This window comes from Apis cerana, linkage group LG12 (assembly GCF_029169275.1).
Source record: "Apis cerana isolate GH-2021 linkage group LG12, AcerK_1.0, whole genome shotgun sequence".
Taxonomy (NCBI): Eukaryota; Metazoa; Arthropoda; class Insecta; order Hymenoptera; family Apidae; genus Apis; species Apis cerana.
This window is the reverse complement of record NC_083863.1, coordinates 3,667,653-3,685,987: the sequence shown is the minus strand read 5'-3', so window position 1 is coordinate 3,685,987 and position 18,335 is coordinate 3,667,653. Positions and strand designations below refer to the sequence as shown.

Here is an 18,335-nt window from a genome sequence, read left to right as displayed (position 1 = left end):
TGTTTGCACTGGGGTACACTGAAAATTTACTGCTCGACCATCCAGACTATGCCGGTGGTTTTGGCTTATCGCGTGCGTCGCGTCATTGATAGGGAATTTTCGAAATTCCCTCGTATGCCGCGACGATTTGGACCCGGACCTACCTCAACTATCAACCGCATAGATAAACCTTGACACGGACAACCCATTGTCGACGTTCACACTGCTCGTTTTTATCTGTGAACAATGTTGCGATGTTGTCTCGAGGATATCGTAGTCGACAAATTAACGGTAACAAATTTGCGATCGAACCGATTGAAAGAACGAATTCGAATGGAAGAACGGAATCGGTTAATTTATTTGCGCAATTGGATAATCTTCGCGTATGGATAAAAGGCATTGAAAGTGTCGCGTTATTTCTGACGAGTTTTCAGAAGCTTTGTTTGATTTTTATAACGATTGATGAAATCCTGTTTCTGATATCAGAATAATCATATTCTGTGAAAAGAACAACAAGCGAAATGGAATTTCGAATGCGATTTAATATAACATCACGAAAAAATAGGAGAAGATGATACTTTCTAACGAACTTGTTTAATTTGTTAGAATTTAATAATAAATCAATTGTAATTTTTAAATTTTAATTTCCAAATAAATATATATTTTTTATTCGTATAATTTAAAAATAAAAATTTTTATATTTTGTAAGTTTATTTATATTTTGTTTATATTTTTTATTTTAAAATAAGTTAAAAGTGATTTGACATCACTGTTCGACTACTTATTGTTAATTTTTGATTTTAAAATCATAAAATTTCATTAGTTTTAATTTATTTCTTCCAAGAAATTTTTACGTATTTAAATTTTGTATCGAGAGTTGAAAGATCATGATAGATTTTCACATGTCAATTCGTCACACGATTGAAAACCATGCAACAAGAGAAGGGTAGGTATTTTCGACAGTTTTTGAATTATTACGTATAATGTAACTCAAAATAAAATTCTACATTGTAAACTTAGACGCAGATATCGATAAAAAAAACAAGCGATTTATAAATATCTTTTTTATATTTATATATATCTTGTGACAATACGCCATTTTCAATAGCATTATAAAATATTTCTTCCTTCATAATAAGTTTAACTGCAGATAATATTTTTTTCAAAATAAATTTGATCTGTTCACGTAAAAATAAATACAATGAAATGATTTATTTACGTTATGATAGCATTTACGTTAAAATATATAAACAAGATTTTGATGTTCGAAAAAAGAAAAATTTTTTTATGTATTTTTATATATTGTGCATATAATGTATAATAAATATTGATTTTTTGCTATATTTATGATAATATTTCAAAAATAATAATTTTTTTTTTAATATTTTTGTTAATCGCATCGTATAATACTAATTTTTCTGTATGGAATCAAATTTGATTTATAATTAATTATATGATTATAAATATTTTTTTTCTGTTGTTTTCTTTGTTTTGCAAATTGTTCCAGAAATAGTCAGACTTGCTTTTCTTTTGCAACTAATAAAAAATGATATTTTTAATTAATAAAATAATAATAAATTATATTATTATTTATTGTTAATAAAAATTAATTTTTTTATATTTTGATGCAAATCGGAAATAGTTCCGAATTTCGAAAAAATTATCGAAAATTGAAACGAAAATTTATCAATATGACAGTATTTTAATATAATTAAAATACAATTTCAATAATCTGAAAAGTTATTGATTTCGATGTGTTAATTCGATTGATAATTTCGGCTTATTAAATGCCGAATTATTGAAATATATCTCCAATATAAGAAAAATGTAAAAAAATTATGGTTAATATAGTGATGTAATTTTTTTTTAATAAAAAGAGATAATAACAAAAGATAATAACAAATATATCTGTCAAAAAGAGTCATGAGAACAATGACGAATGATATTTTTATTTTTATTTTTAAGATATGATTAATATTAGGCGTATAGGATTATTAAGATCATTAAATTATAAAAATATAAATAAATACGTAAATATCAAATATTGATTATGGATTAAATAATTAATTAATTAATTATTTAAATCAATCTAATTTAGTTTTAATTTTTATTGAGTAATTATTTATTAAATAAAGTTAATTTTTTTCTAATTTTTATATCATTTGTAATATTTATTTCAATAAAAATAATTTATATGATGTGATTTATTTTTTAAGATAATTTATAAAGATAATTTTGTTTAAAATCTAAATACTGATATCAATATTTTAAGTTTTTTTATAAAATCATAAGCAATAATTTTATAAATATTTTTTATATTATTGTTACAAATCGATTTAAAGCATTAAAAGGATTAAATGCTTCTTTCTTCTACTATAAAGCTTTCAATTATTCTTTTTTAAGATAAACAATGAAAAGATCGGCAATTAATACAAATCTTCTTTTAAACATTGTTCAAAAAACTTTCCTTCTGGAATGGGAAAACTGTGATAAATTCCAGTAACCTTCGTTTATCCTCGAGAAGAACCTTCGATCAGTATCTATTGAATCGATCTATTGAAAAATCGAATCTGGAATAGATGATAAACCGAGATACACGAAATGGTATGATGGAATAACCGAGATCTTTTCCTTTAAATCGTCATTGTTGTTGCCAGACATGAATTTAATGAACATCGTTGACTAGACATTCGTTCCAATCCAAATAGGGTTGTGGTATTCACTAGTCTTAAGTAGGTCAGGTCTGTCATGACTTCGCTTTGTATGAATTTCAAATACCATGCAGCTGAATCGCAGTCTCCTTGATGATCAAAACAAGTTGTTCTTCGTATGATCCACTTGACTGTTGCTTTAACTTTTTCTCTGTTTAATCTAAGAGAGATTTAAACAAATTATCAAAGATTAAGCAACAAAATTAAATAAAAGATATTAGGAAATTTATATTTTATATTAATTTATTGATAATGTTTAAAAATTGCAATGAAAAAATTGTTTTTTTATTCATAAATATATTTGAAAAATATGATAAATATGGAAAAAAAATATATATTAATCAATCATTTATACATGTCATATACATCTTTGATTCTTTGAGGCTAAGATAAAAGACAAAAATTGATATATAAAAATTTTGGTTGAAATTTATATATTATTAAGCAATTTAAGTTTCTACTAAATAAAGTGAAACAAAGAGATAGAGTAAAATAATGATGTAATGAAGATAGAATAGTTCTTGGAATTTTTATACAATGTTTGTATACCAATTTTTCGGTTGTGTTTTGTTTTGATTTCTAAAGATTCCTCAAACATATTAATATATATATTTGTAAATATTTTATATATTTGTTGTTATATAATGTTTTATATATTTGTAAATATTTTAATATTCAAAATCGACTTATAATAGGTAATAATATTTATAATTATTTATAATGTTACAAATCTTATCAAAATGATTAACGATAAACTAATTAAATTAAAATTAAACTAATTAATTATATTATATTATATTATAACATTATATTATATTATATAATATTTACTAATGATATTAAAATTAAATACATAATTCAATATTGATTTTATATATATCTATATTGTTAATAAATTTGATAATTGATTGCAAATAATTATAAATTAAATAAATTAAATAATTAACATTTTTTTTTCAAATAAGAAAAATAATTCCTTTATTATATGATATTTTATTTACGGATTAATTTTATAGTATTCAGTATTATAGAATTATTATAAAATTAAATTTAATAATGATAAAAAATAAAATTATTGCAGATCCTTATGTAATTTTAATTAATTTTTAAAATTAGTTATAATCTAATTAATAAATAAATTTTTTTAATTCTTTTTATATAACAACATTTAAAATATAACTAAAAAATTATTTTTAAATGCTTGTACGAATCATTGTTAAAAAATATTGTAATAATTATTTATTACTATATTATGGATGATTATTCAAATTTATATTTTTATGAATATAATTAAAAAATTTGAATCTAAATAATGAATTTTATCATTATAATATTTAAATAATAATTAAACAATATAATATGATTAAACACTATTAAAAATTATATTTAAAGTATAATCACTTAAATATATCTAAAGATAATTTTACATGTATAAAGAGAAAATATGGGAGATTGAAAAATGTGAATAAAAAAGAAAAATTGTGAACAGAATTAATATTGATTGAGACCGGTATTAAAAATCAATGATTGAATTTCTTTTTTACTTATTTTTTACTTATTTTACTTACTTTTTTACTTATTTTTAATACTTATTAATGAGGAAATGTACACAAAGTTGAGGAAGAATGAATAAATTTAAAAAAAAGAAAATAGAAAAATAAAGATGGAAGAGTATGAAAAATTGAAAAGAAACAAAAAAAAAAAAAATAGGAAAATGCAAAATTTTGTGTTATAATAGACAATTTTAATTTCATTGATTTTTCTTTCTAAATTGTTTCTTCTTAAAAATTTTTTTTTATTTATATTATAATTTTTATCTTTCACAAAAGACGAGAAGAAACTTCGATTTATGTATTTTAATTGCATCTCTCGAGTATTATATTCGAAAGCAACTTGAATAGTAGAGAAACAATTGATGGCGAGAGAAATCGAAGGAAAACACGCTTTCTCGTTCTCATAGAGCTCTCACGGTGACGTGGGACAGATTTATAACAATTAAAACGTGCGAATCCCAAGAAACTCCGATAGAATGGAGAATAGCGGAGAAGTTGGTTGGAATTATCGTCGGAAAATCAACAATGTATTTCGTTCGAGAAATTCATTTAAACACTTTCGAAAGATAAATTGCGAATCTGGTTGATTTATTACAAAGAAAATGCTTGCTGAATGAAAGAAAAAGGTAATACTATGTCCATCTATTGGTTAGTTAATCGCATAAATTGGTAGTGACTTTTATATTTAATATTAAAGATATGTAACAGCAAATGATATAACATGCTTCATTTAAAGAAAGAAATTAATTATTAAAGAAAGAAATATAGTTTTAAATTGTTGTTAGTAATATTTTTATTTTAAAAAATAAAAATGGGGCAATTTTTCTTTCAATTGTTTTTTTCTTTGATTATAATATTTAGTATTTTTAATCTTTTTAGATATTTATTTTTATCATTATTTTATACTTATTTAATTTTTTAATAATAATTATTAATATTTTTCTTGCACATATATCCATATCCAGTTTTTCTTAAATTTATTTTTAATTTTAATTTTTTATATTAAAATAAATTATTACCTATATGTCGAAATATAGAAAAGTACCGAGACCAATTGAAATAAATTTTTGAGAAAAAGAAAAAAAAGCAAATTAGAAAAATTATGGAAATAGTATATATGATTATATATCAAAAATAAATAATTTATCTGGAATTATACAATGAATATTCGAAGATAAAATATCAAAATAAATATTGGCAATCCAAAGACAAAAGATCAAATAAAAGCTGAAGTATAAGTATAGACAAGTATAGACAAGAAACGAACAAAAAATATAGAAAAAGGAACGAAACGAACACAAACGAAAGAGAATTTCAGAAACTTATGAAATAATGAGAGGTGGAAAAAAACAAGAAAATATTATACAATCGATATAATATACATGTATAGTAATAGAAATAACTTTTAAAATGAAAATGAAAATCTTTCTGAAAATATTTTTTATAGTTGAAATAAATTAAAGAAAAAGAAGAATTAAAAAAAAAATTAAAGAATTTTGAAATATATTCTTATAAATATATATATAAGTTAAAAAATACAATCCATATTTATAAATCCATATTACAATTTTTCTGTTACTATTGAGATAAAATTATTAATCCTATTATACAATGAAATTAAATTTATTTTATTATTAATATATTATATTCATTATATCAGTATTGCTAAAAAAAAAAATTCATCTCAAGAGGATTAAATAACAAAAAAAGAAAAAAAAAGATATGAACAATTCATATTCTAACCTCAATGTAACGTGTAGTAGTTTTGCAGTATTATGGACTTAACACTGCAAATTGGATCTGTCGTTAGTCGAGATTAGAGTAATCTACTTAGGAAGAGATGCAAATCATGTTATTATGACTGATCTTAGTATTTGGCGTAATATATTGTTATGAAGAGCTAAATTATTATTATACGATTATTTTAACTTGATAATTATAATTATTTATTTTATATATAATGTAGAATAAGAACTTTTATATTTATATTTTATATTTTATTAATTTTATGATTTATAATTTACGATAATAAAAAAATTGATAATTATTTTCAGACATTCTTTTTATATCTTAAAATATTTTTTTAAAATAAGAAATAATTGTTTTTTATTATTATTAATTAAAATTATTTATTTCTATTACACTTTTCTTTAATTTCTGAAAGAAAAGTTACTAATCTTAATCTTATTAAATTATTATTTAAAAAAAAATATATATTAATCTAAATGAAAATCTTACTAAAAAGATAAAATCCTATTTTTTACTTTAGTTTCTCAAAACAAAAAGAATTTCAATTCCAAATTTGAATTCGAAACGAATTTAATATACGGTTCAATATAAAGTACTGAAGCATATTTCAAGTAAAAAATATTGAAAATAAATATTGAGATATATATTGAAATAATTCTATTGAAATGAAATAAATATTTAAAGATTTATTTTAGTTATTTTTATGTATAAATATAAAAAAAAATAATAAAAATATATCAATGAAAGATATTTATTTAAAATATAGTAAATAAATTTATTAATTGAAATAAAAATTCTTTAAGAAATATTAGAAATAATTATTTAAAATAATATTTGATGTGCCTAAATATTATTATTTTAATATTATTTCTTCGTGATTATTAATTGAAAAAGAAAATAAAAAAGAGTAGAGAATAAAAAAATAGAGACAAAAAATAAATGCAATTATTACATTACATATAAGAAAAAATAAATTTTTTTTACAATTTCTTATCTATGAATGAATTTATAAATATTAATTTCTTAACTTTAAGTTCATTTTATGATATATAAAAACAAATATTAATCAAATATAATAATAACTTGCAGGATTTCATGAAAATAATATTTCATTCTATGTATATATATCTAGAAAAGAAAATATCCATCAGTTGCTTATATAAGAACATATATATAAGAACTATATAAGAATATATATATATAAAAATGATGTTTCAGCAATAAAACTAAAATATGTTTTTTTGTTTTTTCAATAAAAAGAAAAAAATAAAAACAGATATATAATGAGATTACAAAGATAAAATCGCTTATCTTTATTGAATTTAAGCATTTAATATTTTATCAATCTTAATCTATACAACTCATTAATTATTGTAAAAAAAAAATATATAAATATTGTTATATTAAATAAAATATAATGATAAAATGTTATCAAATGATTATCAATATCATTATCTTATATTACAAAAAAATAATTTTTAGATAAATATATATAAAAGTAATATCGATAATAAAATAAAAATATTCATTTTATATTAAACTGCAATTCTATAGCGCTTATGGATAAGTAAATAATATCTATTTCTATTTATATAATATCTGAAAAATAAATAATTGAAATTGTATATAATATTATACACATATATAAAAATTAAAAAGTATATAATTGATATTAACTTATTGTATTTATAAAATCAAATAATTATTTCAAATAATATTTTAATCAATACAGAAACAAACTATTATTGCAAATTTAAAACTTAAAGAAATGCAGATGTTTTTTTTCCTCATTTCAAATATTTATTATTATCAATATTATAAGAAAAATAGGTTATAATCAAATTCAATTGACAGAAAAACTATGAAAATGTAGTTCCATCACATCATGTGTCGTAATTAACCGATGAATTATAGCAAGTAGGAACGTGAACGCGTGAACGCATGAAATATAATAAGGTGGGGATAAGCAGCAAACGAGGCGTTGAGCGTTCAAATTCATAGCAACAGGAAGACTGAGTAATTAGGTGACCTGACTCTCAAATGTCGATGTCATTATCCGTGCGAATCACAATACAAAAGAAACAGAACGAAGATACGCTCACTCATATTTATAATTAATTCTCGCCAAGCCCTTCTTTTTTGTTTTTTTTTCTTTTTTTTCTCTTTTCTTTTCTTCTTCCTCTTTTTTTCTATGTTTGGTGGCGCAGCATAAATTGAGTCGGCGAATTAACTAGACTGTCATGTAATTAAAGCAATTTATTGGATAAGTGGTGATGCGAATTATGACAAGATGACGGATATAGTTCTCACGCTAATCGATTTTGTCGATAACGATGAATCAGCAAAGAAAAAGAAAGAAGATTGAAATATGTCGGTGAAATGTATGGATTGAAATTGAATATAAAAATTAGAAAAATTTATTTAAAAAAATCTTATTTTTCTATCATTTTCTGTTGAAATTCTTATTATCCTCGACGCGTTGAATATTATGTTATTTACACTGGCTAAAGTTGTCATGAAGTATTCGTTTTGTAGATGCGTATCATACTGCGTATTTACACTGACTAGAGATTTTTGCGAGCTACTTACGACCTCTTTAGAACTGTTCACAAACAGTAAATTGTATTCAGACTAGAACTTGTAAACAATGTCAGCTTTAGCCAGTGCAAATTCAGTATTAAATTTGTTGAGATCGTTATTATATATAAATAACACAAATAACATAATTAATTGTTTCCGTATTATATGAGATTTAGAATTGTACAAATGTATTCTGTGATTCTGATTCTGTTGATAACTTGAATTCAAAAAAAGTCATTATTGTTAACAAAAATAATGTTACTGCTTACTGAGTAAGTTTTATAAGTTGTTAACTCGTTTTTTATCAAGTATTAAATTGAAATTAACAAGTATCTTTTCTTTTAAATGGATTTTTACATATAAAAGTTTTTATAATAATTACACGAAAATTTTTATAACAATTCTGACAGGAAATGTGATTACAAAATTTCAATTAAATAAAAATAGTTTTTCTTAAAATTGTTAAAAAAAAACTTTAAAAATAATACATTTAAAATATTGTGTTATTCGACGATTTTTTGTGTTATTTTTGTGTAATTCAAATACAAATAATATTCTTATATTTTAAATATAATAAGAAAATGTTGAAATTTTTAACCTTAGATTTTTTTAGAGATTTTTTGTGAATAACAAAATGTCTAATTAATTAATTAATTAATTAATATCTGATCTATTATGCTCTATATATAAATTTTTTTTAAAATTAGAATTTTTAAATTAGAATTTTTTTATAACAATAAGATTAGAAAAAATTTTGTGATTATAAATGCAATTAAGTTTAAATATCTTAAAAAAATATATATTTTAAGTTGTTTTTCTAAACTTTTATTTAAAACTTTTGTCAATATTTTGTTGGCAAATTCAATTAAATCAATGAAGCATTTCTTATGTAACAATTTATATGTTTTTATTATTTTATATACAATTCTCAAGATTATCATTTACATTTATTATTATAAATTACGATTATTTTGTTATTTATTATTTGAAATTCAATGCAGCTATATTTATAGAAAATTAGATATAAATTATATATAGTTATATAGTTATATATAGTTATATAGTGATACATAAGTTTTGCATAATGCAAAAAAATACAATTTTTTCTGTTCGTTTCCCTCAAAGAATTAAATAGAAACTATTTTATTAGATATTGATTATTTTAATTATACTATAACATTTTTAATACAATATTATGTTTAAATATATAAAATATATTAAATACAATATTATAAATAAATAAATAAATAAATATGTTGTTTAAAAAATTTATGAAATACTACTGATTTATCTATATTGAATAATTTTATTCGAGAATTATCTTATTCTCATTAAATAATTATTATTATTTTTTGTTATTTTGTATTATATCTTTTTTTAAAAAAAGAAATATTCATGATTTTTTTTTTATAATTTTTTTCTATAAATTACAACTTAAAAAAAAATAAAAAATAAATTGTTGAAAAATATTCGTTTCTTTGATATTTCTTCAAATAATAAAATAACAATATGTTGTTATCAAACTGATCTATCGTGATGAACTGTTATGTTTTCGTATAGACTGATAATTTCAATAAACAATAGGATATTTAAACCATGCATTTTTCGTTCGTGACAGCACATGATACGAGGATCTCTGGAACAATGGTGAATGATATCGATAGGATGGTGATCGGAATTAATGGCCCATGTCTGTTGCGAGATTTTCATGATACAATGAAAAGTATGAGCACAACTTTCGGCGCAGCAATATGAAAATGGTAATCGAAAAAAATTATGCGAGTATAATATTTCGAAAAGGCAAACGATGCGTAGGGATTTATGACAATTTTGAGAATTAATTTCATGCAACAAAATATCGAATATTTCATGATAATTCAATCGTAACAAATATAAATATTATTCGTTATATATGTTATTTCGATCTAGTTTCGATATTTTTTCAATTTTATTTTTTTTCTTAATAATGAGATCAATTATATCAAGATTGAATATTAAATTCGACAGATTAAATTCGAATTTTTTATAATATTTAAAAAAAGAAAATATTCTTTCAAGTTACTTTCAGTAGTGAAAAAAATATTTTAAAATAGAATGAAACATTAGAAATTTTCTATTTATTTAAAATTAATTTTTTTAATTTTTTAATATTATATAATTTTTATATACATATAATTTAATTATAATATTAATAAATAAATTGTTTCAAATGATTTTTATGATTTTTTTTAAATATATAAATCAAATATTATAAATTTTAATGTTATAAATATTATAATATTTTAAACTGTTATAAGTAGAAAAATTGAAATAAAATTATGCTCATTTTTTTATTGTTTATAATTCCAATAATTACGGTATTTTTAAATTTATTATAAAAAATTAATGAAATATATTTTTTGGATTCTCATAATTCTATTAATAAATATAAGATTTTAATATATATAATTCTAAATAAATATTACATAAATATTATAATATAAATAAGTTCTTGAAATTGAAAAATATTTTGAAGTTTGAAATCACTCTACAAATATATTTTACAAATGGATGAATTTATTTTTCATTATTAATAATATAGTATAATATACATTATATGTAGAAACAAAAATATTAGATCTGTATATTAAACAAATAAACATAAAACATAATAAACAAATTAAATCTTAGTTATATTTCATTTTATCTAATTTTTTTCTATATACGGACAAAGATGAAATTTATTAATCAAAATTCTTTCTTTAAAAATCTCATAAATACAATGGAATATCTTTTCATTTTTCTTCATCTAATGAAAACTTAAATTAAGAATCAATTTTTCTAGAATTAACTGGATTTTAAAAAAGTTCTTCAAATTGTTAATATATAAAAATTTTTATTTCCTATTATAAATGTAACATTATTTATTACTTAATTTTTATCAAAAATAGACTTTCATAATCAATCATCAATCATCGAATATAATTATCAAATAAAAAATTCCATTTCAATTTTTCATTTCAGTAAAATCTAAAAAAATCACAGAATGAATCGATCTTTAATTTCGGAAAAAAAAAAAAAAAAAAAAATGGCAAGATTCGGAAAGGAAATGAGACGAGCAGCCACAGAATCATCTTATATCCTCATCAAGATTTCACAAGGAATAAGAAAGTTCTCTCCTGTTCCGGCTTCGAGGGCGGGTTTATCGTATGCGATCCTTGATACGACGATAACGAGAACGAGGCCTCAAAGGCAAAACGAGGAAAACAGAGGAAGATGCTTAATGGGGTGGAGCAGAGGAACGGGCTCGGAGAGGCGTGGAACATTTTGAACAATGAGGATCAAGCCATACCATAGGGAGAGAGAGAATCGAGTCGAAGTTACTTCGTTGGCTGAATGACAACACCCGTTCCACCCTTCGACCTTAAATTTGCTTGGTTAATAAAGCGGCGCATTCACCTTGCGAAGAACACGCAAATTGAGACGTCTCACCTGAATGGGAACCGCGGGACCAAGCCTCGATGCCATTATCGTGTGGAATCGAGGAAGGGCGAAGGGTGGTTCAATTTTACACAAGTGGACTGACGGGAATTCGATTTCACAACGGCTCGTCTTCCGCCTTGTCGCGTCAGGACTATGTTTAGGAATTGTTAAAAAGGGAAGTTGGCATTTTTCCCTCTTCTCGTTGCATTTTGAAGATCGAGGAGAGATTCTCGAGAAAAATGTCGAGTCTATGAGGAGCTTCTTTGAATCTTATGTATATGTATACAGGGTAGTTTACTTAAAATAGTCTTCTTCTAGACAAATAATCTACAAAGATTTTTTTCTCAAGATTATTTTTTCAGAAATTTGTAAGACTAATTTTTTGTACCACCAATATTTTGTAAGGTTGCATAATAAATATACATATTTTTCTCTCGTATTATTCTGTTTAGAACGTATTCAAAGATGATAATAACATGATTTCGAAGTGATTTTTGACTTGTAAAATTAAAATTACATATGAAATTTATTGTTTTTCTTAATTTCATACAAAGTATTTTAAAATAAGTACTAAGATGAGAAATTTACTCAAATACTAAATCCTTAATTTTTTTTTTAGAAATGATTATTTGCTATAAGTTTTATAATTAGAGCATCATTTTTAGTTAAATTGAAAATTGTTAGTTTGTAAGTTTGAATTTTTGGGATGAATATTTCATAAAATGTTTTTTTTTAAGGCATATTTTTTTTTTAAATAAAACATGATTGAGTAATAATTAATATTGTATTTTGTTGAAAATATATTATATTAATATATTAAATATATTATATTAAATTAATTATTTTTCAACTCTATTTTAATATTTTTTTATTAGAAGAATTAACTTATAAAAAAAAAATATGTATATCTATTTAAAAATTAATGTAATTATTAATCACATATGTATTAGTATTTTAATAAAAAATTGTAATATAATAGATATGTAATAGATTTTATAATTGAACTATTTATTTTTTTATAATCAAATTGATTGTCTATATAGATTCTGTATATACTTTCATTTTTGTTATAATTTATTATTTTCTAAATTGTATATAAATTGTTCAATGTTGAATTTAATATTTTTTTTGAATTAGTTGGCTAATTAAATTTTTTTTATACTTTTCTCAATTTTTATTATTAGGAAACTGTCAGGTTCTTTTAAATTCTAGACTGATAGAAATATTTCAGATCTGTCGTTTTCATCTAAAAAAATAAAATTATATTTTTTATATTATTAAATTATTATATATTTATTAAATAGTTTGATTATTATATTTTTAAAATCAAATTTGTTTTTATTTATATAAAAATGTATAATATATATCGTTATTTTAAGAAAATTCTATTGAGTTTCAATTTATCCTATTATAATTGATTCAAAAAATATTTGTTAAGTATCAGTAATCAATGATCAATTTAAATGATTATTTCCATTATTTCAAAAATTCAATAATCTTTTAAAATATTTCCAATATAAATAATTTTTAGAAATTATAATTATATTTATCATACTTAAGTATAAATATTGGAATTGCAGAAAAATAAGAAAATATGAAAAGTATGCCAATTCTAATTAGAAAATAATTTATCGAATATCTTCTTGAACGTCTATTGAATGAATTCTAGTTCAAAGTAAATATATTTACCCGACTTAATTTCAAGTATAAGAAAGAGTTGGAACCAGTTATCGGAAAAGTTTGATTTCACCATCGAATCCATTCGTTTCCTCTTCTTAAATGTATCAAAGAGACGAGAGGTTTGTGTAATTCGATAGCTTCGTCTTCGGCAATTGAAGTATCCTTAACGAGAAAACTTCTTCACGGTGTCCATTAAAACGAAAACACAAATCCGTGAGTGAGCAAAAACGTCGTGTTACGCATTCTGCGCGACTAGTCGGGATGAACGATGAAATAAAGGAGAAATCGTACAAGACGAGACAAGATCGTCCAATTACGGGAACAATTATACCAGTAACACCTTTCGCGGCATACTTGTTGATCGATCCATTGAAACTAATTAAACCTTCAGTCACTGTACACTCAAGAAAAAAAAGGAAGGAAAAAGGAGAAAATCTATGGCGAGGTATTTGAAATTACGCGTCAAGATATGTTGTAATTGTTAGATTTCTAACAGAATTTTTATACTGTAATTTGAAAGATTTTAAAATATAGCGTAAAAATTTTAATATGTAAAAATTAAAGATAGGAAAGGAAAAGAGGAAAACTTGTTGCTAAATATTTCAAAAAAATTCGTTAAGATATGTTATAAAAATATTTCTACTATTATTTCAATAATTTGAAAATTAAAAAGTTTAAAAAAAAAGGGAAAAAAATTTATTATAAAGTATTTGAAAATTATTATCTTATCTATTTTTATTTATAAAATTATAGGTTTCTATAAAATTTCTATATTGCACTTTAAAAGATTTTAAAATAAATAAAATAAATAAATCAAATTTGTTTTTATTTATATAAAAATTATTTATTTATATAAATAATATATTAGTTTAAATATTTTTATTAGTTTAAAGATTTATTCGATAATTTTAATATTTAAAAATTAAAAAGATAATCAAAATAATCAAATAATCAATTCAATATAAAAAAAATTAAAAAAAAAAATTCGTTACATATTTATAAATAAATTTTTAAATTTCTAGAAAATTTCTTTATCATAATTTAAAAATTTTTAAAATATATTATCTTAAAAATGTTAAATGTTTGAAAATTAGAAAATAAAAAACTTCATAAAAAAATGCATAACGTTTCATTAATAGTAAATTCGATTTTTAAAAAGATAATATAATTAAAGAGATAAATAATATATATATAAATATAGTGATTAAATCGAATAGTTAAGATAACAGAAGGAAAAAGAGTATTAGATGCGTGTAACGAGCAATGTGAAAATTCCAATGGAAAAAGGAAAGACTGGACTTCTTATCTTCTTAGATGTATACGAGATCGTTAATGCGTTCATGGTTAGCCATATTTGGTTGATTGAGCAACGGCCTCGTTTCACTCAGATCCAGATACAACGATCTTGTCTTGGTTCTATACACGTGCTTCTGTGCCGATGCACTACCTTAATCGGTTCTCGTTCGTGCTTCGTGATCGCTTTAATTATGGTAGTGGACATTGAAACGTTTTACTGGACAGTAGCGTTTGCGGTAATTAAGAAAGAAGCTTGGAAGAACGAAAACTTATTCAAGTCATTATATATGTTTTACATTTACAAATTTGTGTATTTGATAATATATAATATTCCAATAAATATCATTAGATTTGTTATAGTTACATAAGTAAGATTTAATCATATATAGATTATTTAAAAAATTGCCTAATTTTGCAAAATAATACTTAAAAATTCTTTTATAATAGAAAAATGTTTATGTATTTCAATTATTAAGAATTAATTAATAGTAATTGACAAAAAATTCTAATGTTTCTAATCGCTATCTCAAAAATTATTTTATTCATATTATTTTATATTAATGTCATTTAATCTAGTTATAATCCAATTACAATTTTTATTATTTTATAAGAAATAAATAGAAAAATTAGTTACTTATTTATAAAAATTAGGTTTTTCGCTACTTTTTATTTATACAATCGTATTTTGTTATATTATTTAAATTGCATCTTTATTTATTAAAATTCACTTTTAAATATTAGAAATCTGTATATATGATTAGTTATAAAAATTTTTATATTCAACTAGCAAATCATTTATCATAATAGTAATAATAATTCTTAATTTTATATGAAATTTTTTTAACTTTATATGAGTAAAATATAATATAATAAATTATATATAATAATTATATATAAATTATATAAATTATATATAGAGAATTATTTTGTTATTAGAACTTCAAGAACAAATCAATTTTTAAATTTTCAATCTCTCTGTTTTTTTTTAATATAATGAAATATAAAACAAATGTTTTAATAGCTATACAAAATTCAGATTTAGTACTTTATTATCTTATTGTAAGAGATATTTTCAATATTTGCGAAATGATATTTAAAAAATAAAAAAATAATGAAAATTTGACGTATTTCACGTATTTAAAGATATTTTTCGTTAAAGAAGAAAATTTTATATATATATATATAATTCTTACATGCATACATTTTAAAATTTCTAAAAAGGATTTTTGAATAAAATGAATTTTCTTATAAGATTTTCGTGACTGATTATATTTTTTGTTCATTAATTGTAAATCTCAATTTTAATTAAAAAAATTTATTTTTATATTATTTCTTATATATTTTTACTAAATAAAATAAAATGGCACTTATTAAATTGACAATTATTAAAACATTTAATCCCTGTAGACAAATGTATTTTTATTTCACTTAAGCTATTGTTATGTTCATAACTATCTATTTCTTTCCTATTCTAGATTTTCAAAAAAAATTAAAATAAATTTTTACTTATTGAAATCTCTAATTTACACAATCATTCATCCAATGAAATATAATATTTAAAAGATTTATCAGTAAAAATAAAAATTTCTTTAAAAGAATTCAAAATTTTGTTTTACACACAGAATGTTCATGGATGATTAAATTCACTTAAAAATTTAAAAGAACTTTAAAAATATAAAGAATAAATTTCAGTTTACACCTTCTCTTATTTTTTCTTTAAAAAAGAATGCAATGGAACAAATTGTAAAGAAAAGAAAGGGAGAAAAATGGCAAAACGAACCGTTCGATCCCAGTCCAGGCCAAAAAGAAAAATGGCGAAATTCGGGAACGGAAATGAGTTCGGCAACCACAGAATCCTTTAGAACGGAGTCAGAGTCGTGGCACGTTTGGAACGATCTTTATCGTTGGTAGCGTCAGACCGTTGAAAGCTGGCCCTGAAATATTTATAAGCTGTATACGCTCGTAAATTACGACGGATTTCGATGGGGAGGCTTTCCACGGATATCATGTTCGGCAGTTTAATTTTTCATGGACGAGTACGAAGGACAGAGGCGAGTAGCCGCTAACTAAAAGCGTGATTAGAATCTTATTGAAACGTCACCATCTCTTCCCTTCGATCCATTCTATTTCTATTTTCTCTTCTTTTATTCCTTTTTCTCCTTCTTGTATGTACGCAAGAGGAACTTTAAGAGGACAAAAAAGAAAAATATTTTTTTTATTTAATTTTCAAATTTTTATTAGGATGTTAAACTTCTTTTAGGAAATATAAATTTATTTTGTTTGCGTCTGTAATGTTTGACTATTCAATATTGATCTAGGTTTATCTCTTGGGTGCTTGTTACTTTAAAGTATAAGATTAAGAAAACTAAAACTTTTAGATATTAGAAATCCAAATTAAACTTTATCCAAATTTAATTAGTAACTATGTCTCATTTGAAATGCTATTTGCAATCCTATTAACAAATAAGTACATTTGTTTTTTATTAACATTATAATATGTAAGTATTTTTATGTTCTAGACAATTAACAATTTTTTCATTAATCATTTATATAAAGCCAGTAAGCTGTAAAATACATATAATATACAATATAATATTTCAAATAAAAAGTATGTAATTATTGAAATAATATTTTTAAAATAAATAATTTTTGAATTTTTATTTTATATATATTTATATTTTATTACAGTAGATATATATAGTAGATACATAAATGGAAAATATTTATTTAAAATATAATAAATAAATTTATCAATTAAAATAAGATTTCTTTAAAATGTATTAGAAATAATTATTTGAAATAATATTGACACATTGATATATTGATTATATATTTCAAATTATTTCTTTCATTTTTTAACAAGAAAAATATTAACTAAGAAATTAGAACATTTATAGAAATTATACGAAAGAAAGATTTCTCATCATATTTTCTGATGCGTATATTTATTGATGCATAAATTATTTATGAATATTAATTCATAAAATTTCTTTCTTATTTTATACATATAAATATGTATATATCGTAATTGCTTGAGGAATAAAATTTCATAAAAATATTATTTAAATATTTCATTTCATTTATAAAAAAAATATTTATTTCAATCAATTATTTATCAAATCTATATTAATATATGCAATTAAAATATTTGTTGAATGTAAATTCTAATTTTATTTCTTTTTTCATTGTATTAATTATAAGCGTTTAAAATTGATCTAGACTTATCTCTTTGATGCTTGTCACCTAAAAGATAAGATTAATTAAACTAAAACTCGGACATTAATACAAATATTCATCAATTTAATAATAATAAATACAACGTATA

At 21.4% G+C, this 18,335-nt stretch overlaps 1 protein-coding gene and 1 long non-coding RNA gene across 16 annotated transcripts in view; one reads left to right on the top strand and one right to left on the bottom strand.

Moving 5' to 3' along the window:
* LOC108004198 (ankyrin repeat domain-containing protein 50) overlaps positions 1-18,335 on the bottom strand; it is a 307,200-nt gene that overhangs the window by 21,391 nt on the left and 267,474 nt on the right. For 7 of the 15 annotated variants that reach the window (XM_017066936.3, XM_017066937.3, XM_062083374.1 and 4 more), the window contains exon 5: positions 16,791-16,944. The exons of the other annotated variants lie outside the window; for them this stretch is intronic. The gene's annotated coding sequence lies outside the window, so the exon portion shown is untranslated. The remainder of the gene's footprint in view (positions 1-16,790; positions 16,945-18,335) is intronic. 15 annotated transcript variants of the gene reach the window in all.
* LOC114578308 (uncharacterized) lies at positions 8,597-12,473 on the top strand. The gene is made up of 3 exons (XR_003699154.2): positions 8,597-8,844; positions 10,191-10,332; positions 11,576-12,473. It is a non-coding gene; the product is annotated as an uncharacterized LOC114578308 (long non-coding RNA).